This window comes from Mchenga conophoros, linkage group LG9, assembly GCF_057382185.1.
Source record: "Mchenga conophoros isolate Kocher_MC1m ecotype Shallow Benthic linkage group LG9, M_conophoros_male_GT1.1, whole genome shotgun sequence".
In the NCBI taxonomy this organism is placed as follows: domain Eukaryota; kingdom Metazoa; phylum Chordata; class Actinopteri; order Cichliformes; family Cichlidae; genus Mchenga; species Mchenga conophoros.
Window position 1 is genome coordinate 13,111,104 of NC_140534.1, and position 23,223 is coordinate 13,134,326.

The following is a 23,223-nucleotide window of genomic DNA, read 5'->3' on the forward strand; positions in this document are numbered from 1 at the left end:
TCCTTCCTCTCTATCGTTAGATGGAGAGAGTGTACAAAGGCCGGCATAGTGGGTCTGTGGCCACTCTTGCTTGCGCTTTTGCGTGTCCGTCAGCCAGCTGTGGAGAAGAGCAAAGTTTTTACATGCAAAGAGCTGTAGTGAAAAGCAGTGTTCCAAACAATGAAATGTGTCCACTCCTTGTGCTTTTCATGCAGTAATGTTCGATGTTTGAAGCTATTTCTGCTGTTGTCCCATTCCCGGTGAAATCCGCTGTGCCTCCAATCCCGATCCCAGTCCTCTTGCAAAGCAATGAGCATTTGTCAGACGCATGAGTCATTGGCGGTACTCAGACTGGATCCTGGACGACTACACGGTGGCACGTCTGGGGTGGCTAAGAGAGCAATTGAAGGATGCCATGTTTACTGAATATGTGCCTAATTTTGTCAGGACATAGCTGGGTCCATTGCTTCTGCGTGCTCTATTTTCACAAGCAAAGGCCTGGCTCTTTCTCCTGGCACCTTCTCAGGTGATCTCCATGCCTTCTTCTCAAATCAACGTCTGGACTGCCGCAAAACAACTGACCGTTGTCGACAGGATTCGAACCTGTGCGGGGAGACCCCAATGGATTTCTAGTCCATCGCCTTGACCGCTCGGCCACAACAACCACATTGGGCTGTGGAAATACATACTTGAAAGACATACGTCTTACAAAGTCCTACGCCACACATCTTTCAAGTAGGATGTGCACAACAACGGCCACGCTGGATTGTAAATGCGGTAGCTGCATGACTTTGGTGCGAAAGCTTGTGGTTTTGCAGTTCCGTGAGATTGGTGCAGCACAGCTGCGGTTAAAGCTAGCTGGCTGACATTAGCTTGCTTGTTTGCATGAACAGTAACACACACAGCTGATGATTTTGCCACCGCAAAGAGCTGATCAGTACATGGTTAGTAAAATGTTATCTTCATTCCAAACATTCAGCACAATATTTAAAGTGGGACTGGGTGTCTTTATGAAGAAGTAGCGTGTCCAATCCCAGTTTCATGTAAGAAGTGATGAGAACTCAAAGCCTGTGTGAACAGTGTCTTTCCACAGCAAACGGTAGCAGCGAGGCCGATGAAGAATGCACCTGGCCTGACATTGTAAGCATTTGCAGAAAGAGCGGAGAACGTTTTTAGTGTAATCCCACATGCTTGAACAGCACTGCGAGTGGCAACTGCGATGGCCGGGAATCGAACCCGGGTCAACTGCTTGGAAGGCAGCTATGCTCGCCACTATACCACCATCGCTGTGAAAGACTGCAACATCACTGATTCATTGTCCGGCTTATACAGATTTTCAGGACAATTAACAAGGTGGGCATTGTGATTACTCGCTTGTCAGGTTCTAAACTGGTCAAAAGGTAGATCACTAAAAAGACTAGTGCTTTCATTCAACTGCACATTTAATCTCATCAGCAAAGCTTCTTTGCTACTCAAGTGTGGCCTCTCACGCATTTAAACTCTTGCGTGATTTTTAGCACCTTGAGAGTCGCAATGGTCACGCGAGTTGTTCAGGTCACAGCAGACAAGACGAGAATAGGTGTGAATCTGTCTTGGGACGAATCTGGGACGAGGACGTCTTTGGCTCCTCTTTCAAGTTATTGGACTTTGGCAAAAAGGTTTTACGCTTAATTCAAAAATGAGAGCAAGTGTCTGTGTCCCGAATACAAAGTGGGAGCTGGTTCCACGGAGAGGGGCCTGAAAAGTGATGGCTCTGCCTTCCATTGCACTTTAAAATCCCCTCGGAAGCCAGCAGTCTGAGAGCAAAGCACTCTGTTGGGATGATATGGCACTGTGAGATCTTGTAGACAAAATTGGTGGTGATTATTCAAGACCTTGTGTGTGAGGGCAAGTATTTGGATTTTTATTTGGGATTTAATTGGGAGCCAATGAAGAGAGAAGTCCATATGGGGGAAATCAACTTTGTCCTTCCAGTCCCTGACTGTGCTCTGGATGCCGCGTTTTGTAAAACAGTGTAAAGGCTTTTCAGGAAGCTTTTAGGACACTGTGAAAATACTGAATTTGAATAGTGGAGGCTAGAAGTAGTGAATGTATCCTTCCTCTCTATCGTTAGATGGAGAGAGTGTACAAAGGCCGGCATAGTGGGTCTGTGGCCACTCTTGCTTGCGCTTTCGCGTGTCCGTCAGCCAGCTGTGGAGAAGAGCAAAGTTTTTACATGCAAAGAGCTGTAGTGAAAAGCAGTGTTCCAAACAATGAAATGTGTCCACTCCTTGTGCTTTTCTTGCAACGTTTTTAGCGTAAAACAGTATGCAGTCCACATGCTTGAAAAGCACTGCGCATGGCAACTGCGATGGCCGGGAACCGAACCCGGGTCAACTGTTTGGAATGCAGCTATGTTTGCCGCTATACCACCATCGCTGTGAAAGACTGCAACATTACTGATTCTTTGTCCAGCTTATAAAGGTTTTCAGGACAATTAACAAGGTGGGCATTTTGATTACACACTTGTGAGGTTTTAAAAGAAGTTGAATTTAGATAATAAAAATAACAAAAACACTTTTTACAGTAGCTTCACTCGTGCTGTCCTTTTCTAATGTTGATCTGCCGGTGTTCCTTCAGGCAATCTGGATCTTTAAAAGTCTTATCACATATATCACAATCAATCCTCCTATTTATTTACGAAAGTGAATAGGAAGACTGTATGTTTGTATGTATGTGTTCCCAGCTTGTTGCAGATCTGAAAGAATATAACCTCCGTCACCACTATGTGAGTCTTCATGCCGACAAATATGACAACTTTCAAGGACAGTGAAGTAGAGAGAAGGTGAATGAACCGTTGGTGGGTCTGAAGAAACAGCCGTCTGTATTTACTCACAGCCTAGACATCAGTGACGATGCAGTGAAAGCTAGCTACCTCATCGCTAATGAAATTGCACTAGCATCAAAACCATTTATTGAGGGTGAATTTCTAAAAACGTATAATGAAGGCATCGTAGATAGTGTACCCTGAAAAGCGCCAGGCCTTTGTAAATATCAGCCTGACAAGAAACACAGTTGCCAACAGGATTTCTGATCTTTCAGAGGATTTGGACAGCCAGTTGAAGCAAAAAGTAAAGTTATTTATTGCGTTTTCAGTTGCAATTGATGAAGGCATGGACATTACAGATGTTCCGCAACTGGCAATTTTCATCCGCGGAGTTGATGACACGTTGACCATTACAGAGGAGTTCGTGGAGTTGGTGCCGATGACAGATACAACGACCGCAGCTGCTATTTTCACCGCACTCGTCGGCGCACTGGACAGGGTTGGAGTGGAGTAGTCCCACGGTGTCAGCCTGGCTACAGCTGGTGCGCCCTCAATGATTGGGAAAAAAGCAGGCGCCGTAACCAAGTTCAGAGATAAAGCGCAATCTGCAAATGGAGTATTTGATTTTTGGGCTTTTCACTGTATTTTGCACGAGAAAGCTTTGTGTTGCAAGTCATTAAAAATGGATAATGTCATGAAGGTGGTCATCCAAATTGTTAATCCCATCTGTTCCAGAAGCCTCAATCACCGTCAGTTTGTCAGCCTTCTCAGAGAAAAAGACCACATCTATGGCCTGCAATACCACACTGAGGTAAAATGGATGAGCTGAGGTGCTATGCTGAGGCATTTCTTTGATTTACAAGAAAAAAATTGAACAGTTCATGGAAGAAAAGGGCAAACCAGTGTTAGAATTTCATTCCGCAGAATGGATGCAGAACTTGCATTTATGGTGGATGTTACAGAGCACCTGAATAACTTGAACAAACAGCTTCAAGGATGCAATAAAGTTGTCGCGCAGTATTATGACAGCATACGTTCTTTCAAGTTGAAGCTGTCATTGTGGGAGACGCAGCTCACTGGTGGTGATCATAGCTGGACTGGCCATCGGGCATACTGGGCATTTGCCCGGTGGGCCAATGAGTTTTTTTCTTTTTTTTTTCTCGTAACGGTATAAACACTGAAAGGTGGTGGATTGGCCAGATGCTGGGAGATGTGTAAAAATAACTCAATTGTTGTTTGGAGGTGGCTATTGCGGAGCTTCCACAGATTCAGTAATGTTAGCAAGTGGTGGAGGCCAGCAGGTGGATGATGGAAAGGTGAGGCAGGAAGAGCAGAGACTTGAGGTGGCCGTCGGTCCGAGTGTCAGGTGAACTGAACTTCAAGTGAGAACTTATGACCTGCAGTCTGTCTGGGTCAGATATAAACCAAGTTTAGGTGGAGTTTATTTTCGTTATGCTGACTTTTTACAGTCAGTTACAATAACTCTGCGTACTAGCTAGCATGACGGAGTTTATATACTGCTGGGTGGGTGCTATGATGTTACTGATGTTTAACTTTATTTTATTTATAAGGTAAGTTATTAGAGTTTCCAACCGTCCCGTAAAAAACCGAATCGTCTCGTATTCAGAGAAAATATTCCGCGTTTCGTATTGACCTAAGGAGCACAGTTTGTCCCGGACTTCAGCTAGAATGGAAAAAGACACAAAGCTGGAGTTTTTCTGCGTCTTTACGCTGTCAGCTGTCTCTTCTTCTCTCATCCTCTCCCCCTCCCTCTCCTTTTGCTACCACAATCATGAAACTGATCAATGATCAGATGATCGGCTTTTCTGATGCAAGTCCTGTCTCTCTTGCTTGTTTATTGTCCACTTTGCACCAGAACGAGGAACCCAGAGGAGGTCGCGCTAAACAACAGCAGCACGTTTAAACTTGATCAGCTGTTATTAGAATTTATGTAATATTAATTTCTACTATCAGCTGATGTTTTCTGGAGCCACAGCTGTAAAGCTGCTGGTCATGATATCGGTTTGGATATGTGGTGAGAGGGAAACATGAAGATGAAACCAGGAGATGTCCTTACTGAATCATCAGAGCTGAACAGGTGATGGAGAAACAGGTTTACCTTTTAGTTGACATGAATGAGTTGAAGGGAAGTTATGAACTGTTTCTGAGAGACAAATAACACCATCATCCTTTTTCTATGTAGCTGACAGCTGGTAACTGTGCAGGGGCGGGTCTAGCAAAATTTTGCCAGGGGGCCAGGTAGGACATTAACAGGGAAAGTGGGGCACAAGGACTACTTTTCTTTTATTATTCTCAATTAAAATGTCTAGCTTTTACCAAAAATTATTTGAATCTTACAACAAACGTTTTCATCTGATGTAAAATGTATAGAAATCCATTATTGTACATAGTAATATTTTTTCAGGGTCCCATTATACTGCATAATTAAGTTTTATTCTTTCTCACCTGTCTTTCTTTCTCCTTTCACTTTTTAAAGGTTGCCATGTTAAAAAAATATTTTGTCCTGCCATGCTGTTTATTGATGTGGTAAATGAATAATTTATGAAAATATATCTAAATCTGTCATTTATTATTTTTAATATTCAGTAATGATCATGTCTCACCTTTAGTCTTCTCTGTCTTGATTTCAGGTTTCCACCATATGTTGTAGATAGTTCAGGAGGTTAACTCGACCGAGCAGTCTTTGGGTTTCGGCTAAGTACTGTTTACAATACCAGAATAGAGAGGATGCTGTAGGTTTAAGTTTATTAGATTGATACATATATACCAACAAGACAGTGTACATCACTGTCACAACAGCGTTTGTTTTCATTCAAAGGCTTTATGGTTTTTCCTATAAAAAAACCATAGGAATGTTCCTATTCCTATAATACCTGGTGGGCTGGTCGCTAGTCAAAATGCCCGGGCCGTTTTTTTGTCCCAGTCCAGTCCTGGTGGTGATGCAGCTCACTTCCCCTGTTTGAAAAATGTGTGCATGACCCAAAGTGTGGTAGACATGAAGCAGTTCAAAGATAAAATAACGGGACTGTTACTGGAGTTTGAGCAATGATTTCAGATTTTTGGTGAACTGGAGAAAGACTTCAAGTTTTTTGCTCGCGTTCACCGTGAATCCCTCTGATCTGCCCATCAGGATCCAACTTGAAATAATAGTGTTACTTTTATATTGTTGGATTGTCATTTATGCTTAGAAATATATACTCATATATCCTTAGAGGTATACACTGTAAAAAAATTTGTAATATAAAAGTATTTTACTGTGTATTTTACAGTTTTGTACTGTTCTTCTAAAATATCATTAAATTTACATCAATAGACTGTGATTTTACATTTCAAATGTAAATTAACGTAAAATCACTGTATTGTAATATAACATAATTTTCTTGTTTTTTTTTAATGTATTTGTCTGTACATATGCATATTTAGATTATTAAAATACATTCACAAATGTATCATTTCACAAATGTTTGTCCGTTATTTGAAAGATTGAACTGTTTAATTCAAATGTAATGCTATGGAAAAATATATAAAATGATTCTCATAAATTTTTTTTACATCAAATAATTATTATTATTATTGTTACTTAGGGCGATCGTGGCTCAAGAGTTGGCAGTTCGCCTTGTAATCAGAAGGTTCGAGCCCCGTTGTCGAACTGACAACGTTAGGCAAGACATTTCACCTACCACCTACTGGTGATGGCCAGAGGGGAATTATAAAGTGGAATTGTAAAGCACTTTGAGGGTCTCAAAAAGCACTATATGAATGTAATCCATTATTATTTAAACCAACTGTTAACTGTATATTTCTGTACATTTCAGTATTATTATTCATATTGCCGCATTCATGGACCTTGTTTATAGGTAATTTCATTGTTTAATCACGTTAAAATGTTCCTAATTTAATGTTTAAAAGCATTTGAAAAAGGCAAAATCCCATGTAAAATTAGGGCAACAAACTGTATTGTTATTACTGAAAATAACCGTAATTTCATGTGAAAGTTATTTACTGTTATTTTATGGTATTATTTTGGCTCCCCAGCTGCCGGAATGTTACCGTTTTTTTAGGATTTTTTTTTTTACGGTGTATAATCGATTGCATATTGATAGGATGTGTAGGAGCCATTCTTGGGTTAATACCTTATGTGGTCGCTAGAGGTCACCTTTTTCTGTTTTGATCATGTAAAGGTATTTAGGGTAGACGCACGTACTCGGCGTCAGGTGTGTCATTAATTGTAAGAAGGCAAACAGTTTGTGACCGTTGCGCTGTTATGTTAAGTTGATATGGGAATAAAGACCAAAAAGGACAGGATAAGTACTGCTGGAGTTATTGGACTTTTTACTTAATTCATACATACCAGTGACATCGCGTCACCCCGGTTAACGACCACCTCAGTGGCTTCAAGCATAGGCTTAGCCTCTACAGGATGTCTGATCCTTAGCAGTTAGCAAAGACTCTGTGTGCCTCCCAGAGCACTCTGGCATGCACACACATCCTAAGGTCATGAGAGAGGTCGTACCTTCTCTTACTGATTTATGGTATAGGAGGACACCTACCCTGTATCTGTTTAAGTATAAGACATCATATGTTAATGAACCTATGCATATTCATGTAACCTCAATAAAGAGCAGTGTGGTTGTGTGTTCGTTGTCCTCAAAATTTTAAAATAACTTGAATTAATAGCTATGTTGTGCTTTTGGACACACTGTCCTCGGGCTCCAACTTTATGTTTATATGTTTTATGTTGATGTGCTACTGTTTCTAATTGATTATATTTATATATTTAACCTATTCTTGACTCTGTGTTTTTTGCACTTGTTTGGGGATTTCATTATTTTTATCTACATTTCTGCCTGAGAAATGACACCCTGATATAGTTCTGTGATCTGTGAAACAGTTTTGCAAATCACTGAGGCACTGTGTGTTTGTGTGTTCTTTGTCCTCAGAGTTTTCAAATAACTTCCGGTGTTTTATGAATAATAGCTATGTTATGCTTGTACTATTTTGAACATACTGTCCTGAGGCTCTAGCTTTATTTTTTATGTTGATCGCATTAAAACAAAAAAACAATGCTTGTACCAACATTATGGACTCAATTGCTCCTCTAAAATGTAGATGGCAAAAATTTAAAACTCAGCCTTGGCTAAATAAGGCCACTCGTGGCGTCAGACAGGAATGCAGGAAAGCAGAACGAAGAAAGATAAGCTCCACGGTCCTTCTGAACCACCTACATGTTCATTCTTTTTCTCCAAATTTAAAGCAGTCTCATTATCCCATCTTACTGATATAATAATGCACATGAAACCAACTATGTGCCCCTTGGGTGTGTTACCTACGCCATTTCTCAGAGATGTGCTGAAGACAGTCGGCCCCAACATCCTCGCTATTGTAAATGGCAGTGTTTCAAATGGAACTGTCCCTCATTCATTTAAACAAGCTGTTGTCCAGCCACTTCTAAAAAATCCTGGTTTGGACCCGTCAGTATTTGGCAATTCTAGACGAATCTCTAAGCTGCCATTTTTGTCTAAGGTTTTCGAGAAAGTTGTCCTCCACCAATTATATTCATTCTTAGACACACATAATATTCTGGATAAATATCAGTCTGTTTCAGAGCCTTCCACAGCACAGAGTCCGGTCTACTGAAGGTGTTCAATGATGTGCTTTTAGCTGCTGACTCTGGAAAAAGTACAGTTTTAATTCTTCGAGACCTGAGTGCAGTATTTGACACTGTCAACAACACATTCTTATTAAACTGTCTAAAGACGTGTCGGCATTCAAGGCTCTGTTTTAAAATGGTTTGCCTCTTATTTGGAGAGCAGATCATACTCTGTGATGCTGGGTAACAAATACTCTTTCCCATCTATACTCAGTTGTGGAATACCTCAGGGCTCTATTCTGTGCCCCGTCTTATTCTCCCTATACATGCTCCTATTAGGCTCCATGCCTTCGTATCATCACGTCTTGACTACTGTAACTCTCTTTATTCAGGCATCTGTCACTCAGGCCTGTCCCGCCTGCAACCTGTTCAAAATGCAGCCGCAAGGCTCCTGACGGGTACCAGAAAGAGAGAGTATTACTCCAATACTCGCATCTTTACATTGGCAGCCAGTTAAATATAGAATTGATTTTAAGGTTTTATTATTTGTTTTTAACGCTCTCTATGGTTTGGCTCCAGGTTACATTTCAGATCTCCTTAGCTTGCACCTACCCACTCGAACTCTGCGCTCCTCCGGTCAGATGCTTGTATTAGTTTCACACTCGCAGTTCAAATCTAGAGCCACTCCCACATTCTTTGCAGTAGTTCAGCTTGTGTCAAGTGCATCTTTTAAGGGGATTACAGTGTTGTGGTTTATTTTATATCAAATTTACATTAGCAGATTTAACAAACTTTTAGGTGATTTTTATCCAGTTTGACTTCAATATTCTGTACATTAAGTTTTTATGTCCCCTTGGCTTTTAAAATGAAAGATAATTTAGATGTTTTAAAATCACTGTAACAGTATTTTCTCTATGCTGCTCAAGGCTAACAGGTGTTTTTACCTGGTGGCAGAAGATTTTGTGCCTCCAAGTTTAAAAAATTTATAATTCAGATTCCATTTCCCAATGCTGCAGTTGAAACATTCATGTAAATGAGTGATACATATGAAAAAAAGTGGGATCAGAAGCAAAAATTAGAACGGGCTGTTAAGGGCCGACTTCTTGTGTCAAACATTAAAAAATAAAAATAGATACCTCACAGTAACTCCAGTTGTAGTCTGTTTGTGGTGTGGATCTGCTGGTGTTCTTTAAGTGAAACTGGATCTTTAAAAGTCTTCTCACACAGGTCCAATTTATAAGGCCTCTCCTCAGTGTGGGTAAACGTGGGGTTTTAAGTGGGAGTCTGTTGCAAACTGTTTGTCACACTGATCACAGCAGTACACATCATACCCGGTGTGAACATGTAGCTTTCATCTCAGTAGCCAGCGGAAAGTTTGTCCAGGGAAGTCACAGCTGTTTGGTTTAACTCCATAGGGTATAACTTGATGACTCCGCAAGTTGCAGATGCGAGCCAAAGCTCTGCCACACTGATCACAGCTGTAGGTTGAACTGTGCCCTGGAGGAGTTTGGGTCTTTTTAAGGTTCCAGACTCAGTAAAAGACTTTCCACACAAGTCACAGCTGAATGGTCTCAGTTCACTGTGGACGAGTTGGTGTCTTTTTAAATGTTTAATCTTCTGTGTTTGTCGGCCTCCTGAGAGCGCTGACTTCTCGGTCCGTGTTTGTCTTGCAGTGACAGAGATACAGACAGAGGCAGTGAGTGAAATGCAGTCGTGGAACAAACTGAACCTTCAAACTCCCTCCATTAGTTAAAACGAAGCAGTCACTGAACACCTATTACCACCACCTACTGGCAAAAATAGAACATGACATCCAACCTGTTGCAAGAAAAAAAAATCCCAAAATTAAATATGTATTTTTGCATAAACTATTTTTTTTTAACTTAACAACCACTAGCATATACAAAACTCTTGCCCATTACTGGAGCTTATGTACAAATATTAATCGTAGCATTGTATCACATTCAGAACAGTAGTAAGTGTGTGTCAGGCTTATAGATTTCATATTTTCTATTTTAGTTTGACATGTAGTATGGTAATATCTGCTAGTACAGATTATAAAGAATTACAGTAGTAAAGCTTAGAAAAGCCAAATACTTTTACAAATACATTTTTCAGTGTCACTCTGAAACAGGATGGGACAACACTACAAATGGAAGACAGCCATCTTAGAAACCTTTCATTAAAAGGGTTTGTGACATTAGTTGTTGTTCTGCTCTGTGAGTTTGACGAGTTTGTCTCTCATCTTCTATACCCTCTGCTTAGAGTGACGCTAAAGCTTGTTGTGGACCTTAAAAGCAGGTCAAGAACTATTGCCACCAGCTGAAGTCCAAGACAGTGGAGTCTGTTGAACCAAAGATAGAGACTATTGAAATTCATATTTCAAAGTTTGGAGAGAATGACCTGGTTCTAGCCTACTAGGAAGAGCATCTGGAAAGAGTAGCTGGGAAGTTGCCTGAAAGAAAGATAGGTGGAATGGGGAAATCATACACATGTGCTCTGTTTCAGTTTTGTGGTTTTGTGGTCAGTTTAAAGACTGAAGAAAAAACAGAAGCAAAGCATGTTGGAGCCTGAAGGTGGCGCTAAAAATCCAAAAAAGGGACATCAGAGCAACTCCTAACAAATTAGCCTTCTGCAAATGAAATGTATTCAATAAATTAAACCAGAAAACAGAAGAAGAAATTACAGAATATTTGGTGTTTCCAAGAGGTACTAATACACAGAATGGCAAACCACATGACTGAGTGCCTGTATTAACACAGGTTGCAGGAACTTTACCTGCAGCTTCCTGTTGACCAGCTTTCCCAATGTGCTTAAATGTTTCTGCTTTAATTTAATGAGTCAATTATCAGTTGAGCCACTTGCACCAAAGCAGGCATTTAAATGTATATTTCTATCACTGTGGTCCTTTCAGCACCAAAATAAATCATAAATCATCATTCAACTTCAATTACTCCCAGGAGAAAGTAATTAGTTACACTACTCCTTACATTACTTTTGCATTTCTCTGTGAAATGAACTAAAAAGCACTGTCTCATTGATTATTTATTATTATTTAACAATATAAACTCATAGGGTACAGTCCTACACAACAATACAGATCTCTATTCACACAACATCTTTTTAGTATTTAGGTATGAAGATGGAGCCGACAGCACCAAGAAAAGATGAAAGCCAACACAAATAGACCTATTTGAATTGCTCACTTTCTAATGATGTCCGCCAACTATTTCCTTGCCATGTTAATTACACTTTCCACTGCTTCCCCACACTTCTACATGCCTAGTGTTAGTAACAGCAGTTACAAAGTGACTGGATGTCACCATGGATGAGTCCATTTGTCATCGCAGTAAATGACATCTGGCTTCCAGTAAGAGAGGGGGAAGGAAGGGTGTATAAGTATAAAATGAACATGAAGAATGCATATGGGGTTCTTCCTTTTTGTCTTCTGTGAGATCTTCAGTGAGAAATTCTGAAGATTCGATTTCAGACATTCAAAGCTAAAAATTCCAGCAGAGAAACCAAAGAGATCAACCACTGTTCAAACTGTGAACATTGTTTTGTATATTTTTGGCTTTTTCATCTCAATTCTTGCCACGTTAGATGATTAATTTTGAAAGATTTTGATTTGCATCATACTTCCACTGAGTGCCCAGGGGATGTTGTTTCCTGTTGGGTGATTGCTTTGTCCTCTCCAACCTTTCGCCTCCAAAGGATCAGAATAAAATCACTATTAGCTCAGAGTAGGTTAGTAAGTAGAATTAAAATTATTTGGTAGTTATAATTTGCGTTGGTCCTGCTAAAGTGCATCAATACAATTTCTACCTGCAAACTGTGAAATGACTGGACCCACACAGTGGCTTTAAGATTTATTTTTATACAACAAGCACTCTCCACTACACACACCTCTCGCCAGTCTCCTGCATAACAATAAGAAGGGGAGAGAGTCATTAGTCCCATCAAAAATCGTGAAATCGTAAAGGGAGAATTTTTTCCCCTCTGTTACAGATTCATTTTTTGAAGTGCCACTTTGTCCTCTGTTTTCTTTTTTGGGGGAAGGGGGGGGGGGGGGGCATACACTGAATTGATACTATGTTTTTGGGTAATTGGCTCTATTGCAATTATTTTGTAAAACAAAACAAAACAAAAAACCGTACCTTAAAATAAAAATAAAAATGCAGAGTCCTAACTTCTATATTAAAAAACACACACACACACACACACACACACACACAAACATGGACCGAAAGCTCAAAATAGCCACTGGTCTCAGGAAACACATATCAGAACTGATAAGAACAAAGCAGAACAGACAATGCCAAAGGAGAGTACATAAACTGCTTCATGTTCAAGGGAACTACTGAGAGATTGAGGAATATGTTTGCATGTGAGTGGAGGGTTCAGAACAGATGAATCTAGAGGCAGGTGGGAGTTGCAGCTTTCTAAAATGACAGCAGAGTGCATGATGGGAACATAAAAAGCAGACTGACTGAAAAAAGAAAGACAGAAATCCAATCACAGGTCTGTTTGCTTTGACATTACAACATCCAAACAGAGTGTTTCACTCGCTGTCTCTGCAGAAATCACACAGTGACTTTTACTTTGTCGTCTCTCCTCTGTGTCTGATCATTTGGTAAGAAAACATTCATACAGGTTACAAATTTTGTGCCTGGTAACGAAAAAAGGCTTTAGTTAATGGTGTTTTTTTCTTGTTTTTTCTTTTTTAAGTACTTTACAAAATGAGGCAAATTCCTGTTTTTGTTTCTTATTTGTGTAATTATTTCTTTCTTCATGTTTTTCCAGGTGATGGGTTTTATGACAGACATCACGTTACTGAGTCTCCTCATTATTCCAAGTGAGCCATCTAGTTTCAGTCATTTACTGTCTGACAGATCAGAGCAGAAAGAGATACTTTACAAAGTCACACATTTTATACTGAAGATGTTGACAGAACAAGAGATAAAAAGCAAACCCACGACTCTTAAAGTCAAATTGTTCATCATGAATTTTCTCTTTATCTACATTTCTATATTTTAATGATATTCTGTTTTTCAGGCACTTTACTGGTCCAGCAGCACTAAAGTTGCATGGGATTTGTAAACAAGATCCACTCAGAGCTTCCATCTCTGTTGGTGCAGTGATGAAGAGGTTTGTAGGATCAGGACAAGCAGCCAAAGTTTGACAGCACAAGACCTGTGTTTGGAGCGTGGATTAAAAATAATTATGAATTTGGCAATAATCCAAACAATGTGATCTTCAACAGCAGTGGGACAGTTTACATCTATCCAATGAACATTACAGGAGATTTGACAAAAAAAAACTGCACCACTCTGTTTTCCACTTTAACCACAGATTATACAAACACATACTACTTCAGAATCGTGAACTTGCCCTACAGATGTACAGCTGTTTGTGATCCTCTTCAAATAACAATTAAAGGTAAGAAAGTTTCCTCTCATTCTAAAAAGAATAAAGAAAAATCAGCTGCAGCTTTTGTGAGTCAGCTGCTTCTGTTATACTCATTTTCCATGAACAGAATCAACTTTTGGTGTTTTGGAAATTTATTTACCTGGATGATTGAGAATGCATCAAGACATTTAGTATAACACATTATTAGTCCCAGCAGAGGTGCTGCTCTTACTTTTCTAATCTCTTACTATTTTAAGAGTCTTTAGAAGGCGTTTCTGGATTTGCAGATTATAAACTGCCTTGTGGATAAATTGTTGAATCAATGTGCACTGCTGCACTGCTGCACTACTTCACACTTATATTTCATCTACGTCTATCTGGTCATGTGTCTTTTATGTTCTCTGGTTAGTCTGTCTTGTCTTCTGTGTTTTACTGTTATGTCCATGCCAGGGCAGAAGTAAATTTTCTGGGGTGAAGTTGCTGTTCGCCTTGATCAGCTAAGACTACAGATTATAGATGAAGTCAAGAAAAGTAAAAAGAATCCTGTTCTGATTACAAAGCTGATGCACACCACTTTGGCCTTGTGAATCAAAGAGATTATCAGTGATGACCTACCAGTGGGTCAGATCCTGGATCGCTAGCTTACTCTGAAATTGGAGTCTCAGGTAAGAATGTATATAGATGTATCTAACAAGATGTATTTTATATTGACTTCTGTTATCTGGCCTGTCTGAACAAGTTATTCCTTTGTAGTGTAAGGATTTTGATGTATTTTGCAAAGATTTGTAGATTAATTGAAACTTGTAAATGTAAATTTATCCTGTGTGTTCACATCTGTGCATAATTCCACAGGATTACACACCTTTACCTGAAGAACCACTTTTATGATTTGTTGGACCAACATGCTCCCCGGCTCCAGAGCTTAATCTGAAAGAAAGCTGCTTGTTCACACATTCACAGCTAAAAATTCCAGCAGAGAAACCAGAGGGATCAACCGCTGTTCAAACTGTGAACTTGCAATTTTGTTTAGTATATTTTTTGCTTTATCCTCTCAATTCTTGCTGAGTTAGATGATTAATTTAGAAGGATTTTGTTTTGCATCATTTTTCCACTGAATGCCCAGGGGATGCTGCTTTCTTATTGGGTGATCATCATCAACTCGGGACACAGTGATACGTGCATCTTTGGATTTGGTTTGCTTTGTTCTCCAAACTTTCTCCTCCAAAGGATCAGAATAAAATCAGTATTAGCTCAGAGTAGGTTAGCAACTGTTGGGATTAAATAATTTGCAGTGCCTCGATAATGCTATGCTTTTTTATTAATAAGTGTTATATAGTTATATAGTGTAGTATTAAGTACACAGCCCTGAAAAAAAAGGCTTGTGAACATGTGTCCTTGTGAGTACAAAGCTGCAGACTCTCACTCATGCTTGCCTGGGAAAATGCAGATAAGAGGGGACCATCTCTAGTGGAAAGTTAATGGGACACTGTTTTTTATAACATTTGATTGTTATACTTATACACTCACCTCTTGCCAGTCTCCTCTGTCACTATAAAAAGGGAAGAGAGTCACTAATCCCATCAAAATCACCTGTCCACTTTGACATCCCAGCACTGCCCCATAAGCTCAGAAGCAGCAGGCCAGAGACCACACCCCTGCCACATGGACATTAATTTGGCAATCTTTTGTGAAAGTGCTGCAGATTTTTTTTAAGGCATGCCACTTTTGTCCTCTATTTTTCTTTCTTTATTTTTTTGTGTGGAAAATACAGTGTACACCATGTAGATACTATGTTTTTGGGTAATAGCACTTTGGCAATTATTCTGTTGCTGTAAGAACCCCCCCCCCCCAATATATCTAAAATATTTTTAGATACAAATAAAAATGAAATTTCCTTATATAGCAAATAAAATAAAACAAACACACGGACACTAAAGTCAGTCTCAAAAAACGCAGAACAGACAAAGCCAAGGGAGGCGTACATGGAAGGGAACTACTGAGAGAATGAGGAATATGTTTGCATGTGAGTGGAGTGTCAGGCGAATCTAGAGGCAGGTGGGAGTGGCAGCATCTGAAGTGTCAACAGAGTGCATGATGGGAACAAAAAGCAGACTGACTGATTAAAGAACAACAGAAAACCAAAATTATCACAGGTCTGTTTGCTTTGACATTATAACATCTAAACAGAGAAGTGTTTCACTCACACTGCTAAAATCACACACTGACTTTTACGTTGTCGTCTCTCCTGTGTAGCAGACTGATCATTTGGTAAGAAAACATTTATACAGTTTATTAATTTTGTGCATTGCAATGAAAAAAAAAGGCTTTATTTGATTTTTTTTTAGTTTTTGTTTTGTAAGTGCTTTACAAAATGAGGCAAGTTCCTGTTTTTGTGTCTTATTTGTGTAATGATTCTTTTCTTCATGTTTTTCCAGGTGATGGGTTTTATGACAGACATCATGTTACTGAGTTTCCTCTTTATTCCAAGTGAGCCATCTCATTTCAGTCATTTACAGTCTGACAGATCAGTGCAGACAGATACTTTACAAAGTCAAGTATCTGAGGATGTCAAAAGAACAAGGGATAAAAAGCAAACCCACGACTCTTAAAGTCAAATTGTTCATCATGGATTTTCTCTTTATCTACATTTCTATATTTTCATGATATTCTGTTTTTCAGGCACTGTGGCTGCTTGTCCTAATTCTACAAACCTGTTCATCACTGCACCAGCAGAGATGGAAGCTCTGAGTGGATCTTGTTTACAAATCCCATGTAACTTTAGTGATGCTGGACCAGTAAAGTTTAACAGCACAAGACCTGTGCTTGCAGTGTGGATTAAAAATCATACTAATTTTAAACTTTATCCAGAAAACGTGATCTTCAACAGCAGTAAGACAGTTAACATCTATCCAATGAATATTACAGGAAACCTGACACAGAGAAACTGCACCACTCTGTTTTCCAATTTAATCACAAATTATACAAACACATACTACTTCAGAATTATGAACTTGCCGTTCAAGGCAACAGCTGTTTGTGATCCTCTTCAAATAACAATTAAAGGTAAGAAAGTTTCCTCTAATTTCTATAAACAAAGTATAATCAGCTGCAGCTTTTATTCAAAGCAACTAAAAAAGAAATTATGAACAAATGTAACAGAAATAAGCACATTTAAGTGTTTTGTGTTTAGCTGGAAACTCGGAAAATTAAGACGGCTCAGGACAATAATTAGTCTTCTGGGGTCTTTATTGTGAGCAGTAAAATTGGGAATCAGTAAAAAAAAAAAAAAACTGTAGTAAAGACAGAAAAAACAGAAAATAAAAAATAAAAGAGAAGAAATCCTGCATACAAAGAAAAAAGTCACTGTTTAAAAGCATATTTATGATTTTTTGTTATGTTTAAATTGTCACGGCAGGGTGTGCCGGTGTGTAGATGAGGTAGATCCAAAAGCAGACACGGTGAAGACAGAACTAAGTTTCCAAAAATAAAGCGAGCCTTTATTGTGGCTGATGGCATGAGAACAACTCTAGAGACACACTGAAACTGGGAAAACTAAGGGGACTATGAACACTGTATAAACTAAAAGACAATGACACTCTGTGAAAAGATTATGAAATACTATGAATACAGAGCAACTAGGAATGCTATGAAACACGCTGAAACAATGAGGGGAAAATTGTAAAACCTGTGGCAAAGATAACAGACGACCTGACAAAAAACATTAAGAGACAAAGGACTTAAATATAAACATAATGTGATTAGGGGGAGTGGAGACACATGAGGAAACAGCTGACTAGGATGAACATAATGATGCACAGGAAATGTAAACCAAAAACACAAAGACATGGAAACTGGACTTTCACAATAAACAGGAAAACATGACAAGACGCAGGCATGACACAAACTTGACAACATTAACCAGAAAGGCAAGAAACATGACCAATAACAAACAATAAACAACAAGGGGAGTTTTAACATAGGGAAAGATGACACAAAGAAATTAAGAAACAAAGGACTAATGGCAACCTAGAAATTGACTGGATGAGCTAAACTGAAACTAGAACACAAATTAATACAAAATGACACATTAACAACATACATACTGGGTCACATGACCTAGTACCGTGACATAAATAGTCTAGTTTCCATGGAAATTTCACAAGTTACTGTTCAACAAACTAACGTCTTGACACAAGTCTCTCTCTACATCCCTTCCCCAACCTTTCCTGCACTTACAGGGGACACAAAAGGAAGAATCCTGTCTGTTAGTGATTAAAAACTAAAAAGGCATTTGCATATTTGTCACTTCTGCATGTTTCTTTTGATAAGACAAAGACAATCTGACTGAATAAAAATTGCAGTTTTGAATGGTGATTTTATTTTTAAGGAAAAATGTTATCCAATCCCCTGTGTTAGTACTTAAATGTCTTGGCAGCAAGAACTGCAAGTGTTTTGATAGCTGGTAATGAGTCATTCACAGTGCTATTGAAGAATTTTGGTTCCCTCTTCTTTGCCTAATAATTTTATTCAGCTACATTTTCCAAGCATGAACAACTTGTTTAAAATCAAAGCATTACATTTATTTTGGATTTCACGTGGTAAACGTCACCTTCAGGTTTTTTTTTATTTTTATTTTTTTGAGTCAAGGACCATAACACAACCACCACCATCTTTTACTCAGGTTATCTTTGTCTAATATTAAACTGAGTTTTAATCCGAAACCTTTAAGTGAGACAAATATGCAGGATTTCAGGAAGGAGGACAATACCTCACTTTGGTTTTTAATCCATTGTTGTGGCTGATCTTCATCTGTTTCTTGACGGTATTATTAGTTTACAAACTGTGTTTAATGTGAAACCACAGATTCTCCTTGGAGGCCCAATATTACAATCCCAGGTGATCTGTAGGAGAAGGAGTCTGTCACTATAACCTGCTCAGCTCTCACTCCCTGTCCACACTCCCCTCCTCAACTCACCTGGAATCTCCAACAAGACTCTCACAACAAAATAGAGGAAAACACAGATGGAAGCTTTACAACTAAAATCCAGCAGAACATCACTCTGTCAGACACACATGATGGAACGAAGATCAGCTGCTCTGCCAGATATCCTGTGAACCAAGGAAACGACACCAAGACAGCAGAGACAGAAGAGACTCTCAGTGTTTCATGTAAGACAATCAAAGGTTTTTTTTTAAAATCCTGCCAACTAATCATAATTTATGAGATATCATTTTCTTTCTTTTTCTCAGATGCTCCTAAAGACACCTCCGCATCCATCAGTCCATCAGGTTTGGTGTCAGCAGGCAGCTGGGTGAAGCTGACCTGCTCCAGCAGAGCCAAACCTCCAGTCAGCAGCTTCACCTGGTTCAAGAAGAGCAGAGATGGAGCTGTGAAAGTATCTGAAGGAGAGATTTACAGCTTCAGTGTAACAGATGGAGGAGTTTATTACTGTGTGGCCACTAATGATCTGGGTAATCAGACATCAGCAGAGATTTGCGTGTCTGTTACAGGTAAAGGCCGAAGCTACTGATGTGTTGTATTCACATATTTTCCTTTTTCTTGTCCACGAAAACAAACATTAATGGTAAATGGCCTGTATTTGTATGGCGCTTTACTAGTCCCTAAGGACCCCAAAGCGCTTTACACATCCAGTCATCCACCCATTCAAACACTGGTGATGGCAAGCTACATTGCAGCCACAGCCACCCTGGGGCGCACTGACAGAGGCGAGGCTGCCGAACACTGGCGCCACCAGGCCCTCTGACCACCACCATATATAACTTCAAGTGGTAATCAAATGCATTTTGCATCAATATTTCAACGTTAAACTGTAAATTGATGTCAGAAAGTAATTGTCTTACATAAAGTGCTAAAAAAAGAGACAAGAAAAATACAGACATTTTCTAAACATATTTTAATTTTTTTATTATTTATTATATTACATTTATATTCATAAGGACGGTAAAAAGCCTATAAAAAATATTAACTTTATCCTAAATTAGCTGAAAAAACACAGCACAGCCACTTTCATCATGAAAAGAAGAAATGCACAAATAAAAAAAATGATCACAAAATAACAGAAGGTGATAATATTAACTTTTCTAGTAACACTACTCTACAATAAGCTGAAGAATTAAGACTCAAGACTAATATGTCTCAAACTGACGACTGGGGTTAGCTCCAAGTTCGATTTATCTGAGTGAAAAGAAAACAGGACAAAGCCACATAGAAAGCATCATAGTCGCGTCCCCTCAGGGGGCTGTGTTTAATGTGAAATGTTCAATTTTCTTTTATTTCATCTTTTTGTTGCTCTAAAATCTCGTTGCCTTGCAGATGAACAGTCAGGAAAACTGTTCGGTGTCTGCATTGTAGTGAAGACTGTGGGAATCATACTGCTTGTGAGCACACTGGTCTTATTTGAGTGGTGAGTCAGCTGCTTCTATGATAGACATTTATAACTATTTACAGGCTACAGGGTTAATTTCACTTCTATTTTGAGTGGATTAAGTAGATTTTTATTATTCATAACTACAGAAATGAACCAAAAACTAGTTTCATTTCAATTTGTTTTTTTCTTCAGCTGGTTTAGATCAAGACAGTTCAACAAACCAGAGACAGAAACCATCTACATGAATCAAGCTGCATCATAGTCCAAACTAGTGCAACAGGAGGACAAAAATCTTGGACATCAGTCATGTGAACATCTGCATGCTGACTGAAACATCTGTATAGGATTCAAAGTAATGTTAATATTTGTGAAACCTACTGTTTAAGTTAACTAACATCATAGCGTGGTGTTGCTGCACAACAACGACACTGTACTTATTGTGGTGTTACTGTGTATATGATATGATATCATGAATGATAAAGTGTCTGTTTGTGGCTGATTTACTTCACTGGTGAAGAACTGATAAAACAAACAAAGTTTCTATCAGCTTTTACAACAACATTTCTTAATCATGTGGTCAGTGATTCTGTGTACTGATTTTATGTGTGCGTTCATTTTTTAAGATATTATTTGTTCCATGAATACATGAATGTGCCCATTCAGTGGTTTGTTGTGTCACATTGGTGGTTCTAGATAAATGTACGTTATATATGCTTTCCTTCCTCTTTGGTCCTTCTTTAAGTTCAGTTAAAAGCTAAATGAATTTAAGGCCTTTTGCCTGGAATCAATACTGTCATGTGTGTTTCTTAACTCTGTATCTGTAAGCGTGTGCAATCCTTCATGAACTCATATTATCCTCACAGTAGATTGGCTAATCATAGCGCTAGCCAAAGGCTCGTGACCCTCCAGAGACAAATTTGAGCCACAACTCCTTTAAAAGCACAAAATGCAATATGTATAAAAATCATTTCTATTTATAAGCTCCCCCTTTATCCTAAAAATACCTCCTATGTAATATCTGTATGTGTAAGCCTACATTATAACCACTTCTTCTAAAGATCAAAAATCAAAGCTGTTCTACCCCTTCAACCCTCACTAATTTTCCCTCTAAGATTTATTCACAGCTTTGAAAAACCGGCATTGTATCTTCTAAACAGGATTCAGTTCTGTCATGGTCCTGGGCCATGTTGGCCCAGTATTCTTGGTTCCTTGTATTTTCGCTCCTTATTTAGGCCAGGTTTTCTGAGGTGTCCTGTTGTGATGTTCCCTAAGTGTTTTTTCCCTTTGTGACTCTTACCCCCTTGTGCCCCTCTGTGTATTTATGAGCTCTCGTCTCTCTTTGTGTTTATTCCATGTTTCCCCCAGCCTGTTATGTCTGTGTTCTCCCCGTACTTTCTCTCCTCCTGTCTGAACCTCTGTGTACTTCCTGTTTTACTTTGACAGTCTCTCGTCAGTATGCGTAATGTTGTGTTCACTCCTGCCCTGTCTCGTTATGTTTATCAGTGTCACCTGTGTTCTCCACCTGTGTGTAATCTCCCTGTGTTCTCTGTGTGTATTTCCCCGGACCTCCCTGCATCCTCGTTTCTGGTTTGTGTTATTAGCTTACCCAGTTTTCCGGTTTCTTGTTTTCCCACCAGTGCTGTTTTGTGCCCACCGTTGTAAATAAATATTCACCTGCACCAGAGCTGCCGCCTTTTGGGTCCTTTTCTACAACTCCACACGGCTTGCCTCGCAAACCGTGACAAGTTCACTTTTAATCCTTTAACCTTAACTTAAAAATAACAGTTTCAGTTTTACCATATCCAAATGATCAAAAACCCAAAAGTTCCTAAAATGATCCTAAATTATTAAACAATTAAATTAATAAACCCTAAACCCCCCTTTATCTTGATACATTTCATGTGTCAAGATACTATACAAAACTTAAAAATGCTCAGTTTCCCCCACTCATGATCCAATGTATGTCATAAAATAAACTTAAAACAGAACAGTTATCAGTCATGTGTTTCTACAATTAATGGTAACTAAGTTACATCAAAAAATATTTCCCCTTTAGCATTTGGCATTCTCCCAACAATATACTATAATCCCATAATCTAACCCCACCTAATAAAACAAAACAGAAATTTTCTCTGGTAAAAACAAATTGTTTATCCACATTTATTCATCCTCACCTTCATCCAGTCACACATTCACTCACATGCAGTCACACCATGTATTTGCTGATAGTGGAGCCTCCCGCACGATCAGATACTCCACCCTCAGCAAAATGAGCTCCGTCATTTTTTATTTTCCATAGGAAAATATTTCTTTATGCTTTTGGACTGGATTGACTCGCATAAAATCCTTTTTACAGGGACTTACGACCTTGATCAGTCCCCACAGGTAGCTTTCTCCTCAGCCAATTGTAATCTGGAAAGCCGCCTTATATTTGCTCTTCCCGAGAATTTTCAGCGCTGTTGCAGGCCTGCTTAAAACAAAAATGGAAACAATAGAGCTGATTGTTAGCTCATAAAAACAAAACAAAATCACCTGACAGGTTTTCTTTAAGTGCACTGTTACAAAATAATGGGCCCAATTTTAGACATGTCCATGTTTCCTAAAACTCCCTCTATTAAAAACAAAAATAACAACAACAACCTACCTGACAGAATCAACCCATCACCACAACAACCTTAAACACACAAATCTTGCCACCACATAATTTCACCTCCTCAATACACCAAAAGTCTCATTAAAACCACTCAATTTGCACACAAAAATCACCCCCTTATACTCTTAAATTCAGCATAAGACCCCTTACGACATCATATAATCACTAAACTATAAATTCCCTACCCCAATCTGCACTTCTCGTCTCTGCTATGCTTCCTCTTCCTGAAAGTCACAGTCACACACACACTCCAGCTAATTTGCATACTGAGTCATCTCTCAAGAAGCTGTAACAACAGAAACATATGTTTAAACATTCCCAACTCATTAAATCATTTTATTTCTTCCAACAGTGATCACTAGTGTTGATCACTCAG

At 38.9% G+C, this 23,223-nt stretch overlaps 1 protein-coding gene, 2 non-coding genes and 1 pseudogene across 4 annotated transcripts in view; 1 reads left to right on the forward strand and 3 right to left on the reverse strand.

The window, feature by feature from the left end:
* The window catches only part of LOC146566906 (myelin-associated glycoprotein-like), a 113,999-nt gene that overhangs the window by 66,704 nt on the left and 24,072 nt on the right, over window positions 1-23,223 (reverse strand). The gene's annotated exons all lie outside the window — the stretch shown is intronic.
* Window positions 562-643, reverse strand: trnas-aga (transfer RNA serine (anticodon AGA)). Its single transcript has one exon. It is a non-coding gene; the product is annotated as a tRNA-Ser (tRNA).
* On the reverse strand, window positions 1,195-1,266 carry trnag-ucc (transfer RNA glycine (anticodon UCC)). Its single transcript has one exon. It is a non-coding gene; the product is annotated as a tRNA-Gly (tRNA).
* LOC146566939 (myelin-associated glycoprotein-like) lies at window positions 16,253-20,615 on the forward strand (annotated as a pseudogene). Its single transcript, XR_014893848.1, has 6 exons — window positions 16,253-16,292; window positions 16,485-16,868; window positions 18,669-18,974; window positions 19,056-19,316; window positions 20,140-20,230; window positions 20,387-20,615. The product of XR_014893848.1 is annotated as a myelin-associated glycoprotein-like (transcript).